Source organism: Egretta garzetta, unplaced genomic scaffold, assembly GCF_000687185.1.
Source record: "Egretta garzetta isolate BGI_Z169 unplaced genomic scaffold, ASM68718v1 scaffold27, whole genome shotgun sequence".
NCBI classification, from domain to species: Eukaryota; Metazoa; Chordata; class Aves; order Pelecaniformes; family Ardeidae; genus Egretta; species Egretta garzetta.
The window spans coordinates 3,547,941-3,553,893 of record NW_009260400.1 but is presented as its reverse complement, the minus strand read 5'-3'; positions in this window follow the sequence as shown (position 1 = coordinate 3,553,893).

Genomic DNA, 5,953 nt, shown 5'->3' with positions numbered 1-5,953 from the left:
AAGAATCATACGTGGGACAGATGTCCTGGCTTGGTTTTGCTCCGCTCAGTGGGAACAGCGCCTGGCAGAAGCTGAGAATCTCAAGGCTTTCCTTTCCTTTTTGAATTTCTTTTAACTTCGGTTTCACTCCAAGATGAAGGGAATCTGCCAGTGAAGTCCCGGTAGCATTGGGTCCTTCACGCTCACTCAGCTGTGCCCACAAAAGACCTGATCACATGGGACAGCGCACAGCAGGCTCCCAGCCTTGTCCTTTCCGGGATCTAATTGCCATTCCACTGAGGATGTTCCCGTTTGGGATGTTTGCTGCTGCGCTATCTCGAGTGTGGGACGATTGACATCAAGATGAGGAATCTGCCAGAAAACATGAATCTGTCAGGGCACTGCTCACATTGCTCTTGCTACTGGTATTTTAATGGTATTTAAAGCACAAAGGTTGTGGGTTTGGGCTGGTGGGTAAAATTGTCGATTTTGATTTTCTGACCTGAATAAAACAGCCAAAACTGCGAAGGATCCGGCTCAGGGGGGAGTGCTCCGGGCTGTGCAATTCCTGATGTGTCCCAGAGCACGCTTCAGCTCTGTGGCAGAAACCAGCCCAGCATCCAGCATCCCATTTGCACGTCCACTAGGAAGGTGCCACCTCATTCTCTGGAGGCTTTGCCTCACATCTGGAGCCACCAGAGAGATCAGAGAGCATAAATGGGATCTTTGAGCCATTTATACCTGAAGGTCCAGTCTCAGCAATGAGACCAGAACCAGGGGGATTTGTAACTGGCCCGGTGAGGGCAGACAAGGCCACCCAACCCGTGACGAGCCTGCTGCTCATTTGAGAGCTTCTGAGCATTGTCTGGGGCAGATTTCCCCCATGTCCTGTCAAACAGTGATGGTTTCTGAGTGCAAAACCCCTGGCCATGCGTAACCCTTCCCATCTAATCCCTTCCAGCCTTTAAAGATCATTTCAAACCCTTTCCATTCCTACAGTGCCTGTAAACTTGGAAGCTCTTGGTTCTGTGGGAGGGGAAAGACCCTTTCTTTCTCCTTTCTGTGCTGGCCCGGTAGGATTTTAGCGTTCATGGGAGTTTTAATTGTTTTATTACGAAGCACAGAGACACAGAGCCCTTTGGCAAGGGCACCCTGTAGAAATAAATTGAGTCATCATCCTTATAATAGAAAAGGTAATTCAGCATGGATCTGTCCTCGGCTAAGGGCATGCCCATCCCTTAGATTTGGTATCACCAATGGACCAGGCTTCAGTTGGTAACTGCTGTTCGCTTTTCCTGGAAGATCCCACTGTCCTGCCTGCAGAAAGGGCTTTTGGGTGGCCACTGCGGGAATGTGCTCGTTGGCGTCAGCCCAGGCTCAGGCCCTCCCCTAGCAGTGCTGCTCCATGTCCAGGACTTCTTGCATCACCCACCACTAGAAGGACTCCGCTTGGAGACTGTTTCTCCTCTGACCTGCCCAGAACCTGTCTGCCCTCTACTTTCTGCCTTCCTTTCTATGCAAAATGTAGCTGGCAATGCCCCTCCGGGTTTGAAATGCCCTTAGCCTCAGGGTGGAAGAAGCTACCAAGGCTGAACAACTCCCATCTGGCTACAGAGAGAAAAATAAAATGTTGCAGGTCGGTGTCCATCCACAGTGAAGGTGGGAGCTGAGCAGAGTTGGGAGAACTGCGAGGATTTGTGTCTCAGTCACATCTCATGTGTAAGTGGCTGAAGGCTGTCTGATACCCAGAGCATCAGCCCACAGGCCTGTGTAAGCAAACCTGAGCCAGCGAGGTGGGTTTATCCTGGATCGGCACTTTGCACTCTTGTTAAAACATTGAACAAACTCCTCCCCAGACACTTCATCTGCTGCCTGGCATCCCTCCCCTCTCTATCTGCTGCCCTCTGTTCTTACTGGGAGGGAGGGATTCCATGTGGGACAGGACTAGAAGGGATTTTATGGGTCCACTGATTCTGGTGCCCTTCAGAAGGTGTTGAGCCAATTCACAGAATGTCTCTTGGGTCACTTGGTGCCCTCTCCATCGCCAGGCTGCTCCACACAAAGCTCCAGCCCAAGGACTCCACTGAGCCACTGCAGCCCACACCAGGGCACCATGGGTCACGCCAGGGAACACAGGGCCCTGCCACAGCTGCTGCTGCCAGCATCCTCAGTGGTGCCCATGGGTGTCTGACTAAAGAGCAAGGTTCCCATCCAGAGATGTGCTCAAGCCACGGAGCTGGCGAAGCGAGCCATACAGCAGAGCCAGCACAAAGCTCTACTTGCCTGGAGCCACTCACTACTGGCCGCACAGTCCCAGGCCACCTTCTCTGTGGATGGCAAACACCGTCATCTCAGGGTGTTGGATGGGCTTGCTCACGCAGGCTCACTGCTGAAATGAATTCAACCCAGAGGAACATGCTGGTGGCCTCATTCTGCTGTGCATGCTGGTGCCTGACCCATCCTGGCCTTGCACACCTTCGCCATGGGACCCTCCGCCGCAGCTGCTGCCTCCAGCATGGAATCAAACCCACCCATCACAGCACTGGATGTGCAGTGCAGGATTACTCACAGGTGGTTCACATCTTGAAGATTTGTCTCCAAGGCAAGATGTGAAGCACCTGTGAGTAATCCTGCATGGCCTGAAGGCACCAGTGGCCACAAGGTGCTTTCCCTCAGAGTTCACCAGCAAAGATAAGGTGTGTTGTTACTGCTGGGCACCTGGCCAGAAGCCAGCAGTCAGGACCTTGGTGCTAAGGCTGGCAGTGAGGGACACGATGTGATCTGGAAATGCAAAAGGAGAAGCGCAGAATGCCAAGGAGGTGATGAGAGACGTCGCTGCTCACCAGGGAACCAGGCTTGGCCAAGGGAGTGGCACTTGGCGCTCAAACATCTCCCTGAGCTCTGGTAATGCGAGCATTAATTGAAGCCTTTGCACTGGTGGCATTGCAAGGGCCATGCAGCCTTTGCTTTTCTAGGTGGCAAATGGAACAAACATGTCTCAAGGGTTGCGGCAGTCATGCCGTGCAGACTGGTTTGGCTGGGTTGCTGGTTTACTCCAGTCCAGAGACTTTTATCAGATGCTTTTATACGTTAAATTTTCCTTGGTAGCGGGAACAATCCAGCAAATAATATAAATGATGAAGCACTGGGAGCGATGCAGCTGAGGAGATGGCTTATGTGGCTGGATCCCCTCCTGCACAAGGGAGGCTCTGTGTAAGCTGGCAGAAGCGCCGTGCTCCGCTTGCTGTGGGCAGAGCTGGAGGCGGGCATGCGGGGTCAGGCCGGTTTCATTAACCGTGGGGCCTAAAACTCATTAGTGCCGAAGTTGCAGCCAGGCTTTGGGGAGGCTGTGGTTCCTCGCCAGAGGTGCCCATCTCCCAGTGGCAGCGGTGAGGAGGCACTTGGTCCTTCGGGCTGGCCTCGGGGAGGGTCCCGTGCTGCCCATGAGAGCTGCCGAGAGGGTTGTGCTTCTTTGGCAGCGCTGACCTCCTCTGAGAGCTGCAAAGCAGGAAAGGACCAGTGTCACTGAGGTGGACGACCCACAGGCCAAGGACGCAGGCTGGTCCTGGTTCCACCAGCGCCTGGTCTCACATAGGTTGGTTTTTGGATGCAGATAACATGAAATAAGTGAAGTCATGCTCACAGGCGCCAGGCGCCTCCAGCTCAAGCAGTGGCACCGTTGGCTGCCAGCATCCCCTTTGGAAACATCCTGTTTGCAGGACACCAGTGTTGCACTGGAACAGCCCAGCTAGTGATTGGGGACCGGCCTTCTCTGTCCCGCACTCTAAAGGCATGCTTGGCTTTTCGTGAGCTGGAAAGGGACTTCTTGTCCCACCAGGACCTCGCTGCGGGAAAGCCTGGCCGCAGGCTGCTGTAGCCTGGTGGTGCCCCTGTGACACCTCCTGTTGCCCCAGGCTCCCTGACCACCACCCCCGTGCACTTTGGTGCACTTCAGGTTCTTTATAAATCCCCCTTAAGCAGCACCAGAGCTCTTCCTGCTCCCCTTCCTCCTGCCTTCAAGAGGGACCAGGGTGGGCAGAAAGGAAGCTCCGGGCAGGACACGCTGTCCCAGGGACAAACCACCCAGCAGCGCCCAAGGGCAGGAGGGGTCGCGCCACAGGGATCCATTCTGGGTGGGCAAGGGTGCAGCAAGCGCCTCCAGAAGCCCCCTCCACCGTGTGGGACTGCCAGCAGGGGCCTGGAGCCCCTGCAGCAGCCGTGAGCTCAGAGAACAGCCTGTGCCCGCATCCTGCTGCTGCCTGGGACTGCGGCAGCATTGGGGTGCTGAGAGGGGGGCAGCGGGGTATCGGTGGGGGTGCGATGGAGCAGGAAGGGTGCAGCAGGATGGGGCTGGTGGAGAGGGGTGGGAGGTGGGAATGGGCTCATTGGGTCTCCCCGTGTCCCTGCCCACTGGCACCCAGCAGCCCTCTCCCCACAGGTGGACAGAGACAGAGGTGCCCTGGCTCCCTGGCCCTAGTGCCTTGCCCTGCTGGGGCAGAGCGAAGACCCATGCCACTGTGCCACCCCAGCGGCAGGCAGGAGAGGTGGCAGGGTCTGAACTCACACACTGCAGCCAGCCCCCGGCACGGCCCTGTGGGCGAGGGAGCCTGGGTGATGCTGGCATCAGTCCCAGGCGAGGCCAAAGCCCGGGACAGCAGCAGCAAGGGGTGAGGAGGCATCAAAGGGAAGAGGAGGGTGGTGGGCGAGCACAGGGCCGGGTGCACCTGGTGATGAGCCCCCCGGTCGCCCTGCAGATGGTGGGATCCAGGCCAGCCCATCCCCCTGGAGACAGGTGCAGGGGTTTGCCTGGCCTTTGGCTGCATCCCGAATGAGCACTGGATCCTCAGCGCCGCATCCAGCCTGCGGAGCAGGTCTGTGCCCTGCAAGGGCCCTTCGGGAAAGCTTGGGAATCAGCAGGGAACACCACCACCTCCCAGTGCTCCAGAGCCTGTGGCTGCCCAGCAGCTGGGGCTGTGGCCCTCAGCCTGAGCAGGGGCAAGGCAGAGTTTGCCCCAGGCTCTTCCTTGCACCCTGTCCCCTCCATCCACCCCTGAAGCTGCTGCCCTTGGTTGGGCTGAGTGACATGAAGAGGCAATGGGAGGACCAGCCCTGGCATCTGATCTGCTCTGCCATCCCCCAGGAGGACTTGGGCTAGCTGATGCTCTACAACAATGTCGTTCCGCTCGGCACAGCCACCCCACTGGAGTTCAGCAGCATCGTTCAGCCCCTCTGCTTCCCCCATGGGAGCCTCAGACCTTGTGAACTGCTGGGGCTCAGGCTGGATCCATCCCACCACAGGTAACCCCTGGCTCCTGCGGCAGAGCCCCCCAAGGCAGGGTGGAGAGCCACCTTCTGTGCCTCTTGCCAACAGCCCCAGTGGGAGGAAGGGGAACGGGGCTTGTTCTGGGAGGAAGAAGCACCCACTGGTCACCCATCCCTGTTTTTTGGAGGCCAGGGGCTGCCCAAAGCCACAGGCTTGCGGTGGTCCCTTGGCCGGGCAGGGGACAGTGCTGCAGTGACTTCCTGAGGATGCTCTCTGTGGTGGAGGTGATTCCCTGCCTGTTGAGAAGGATGGGTGCAACTGCAGGCTGCAGCCATGGGGACATCGACAGTGTGGCAGGCTGTTTGGTAAGGGACGCACCAGGCAGACATTCAGCCAAGCCACCTCCTCCCATGCTGCTCGCCTCCACCTTCAGGCTGGGAGAGCAGCCAAAACACTTGTTGGGCTTCTCCTGCCCAATCCTCACAGGAAAAGATCTTTTCCATGCAGCTTGCGAATAGCAGGCACGGGAGATGGAACGTGTGACACCCGCCTCTGCACAAGTTGCGGGGTGACTGTTGGCCTGCAGGAGCTGCTTCTGGGGACTCCAAGGGCCGTTGATGTGGCCAGGGTCAAAGATGTTCGGGAGGTAAAACTGAGAGTGGATCCCTGTGGTACATACCAAAGGATCAGGCGTGGGGCTGGCTGGGCTGA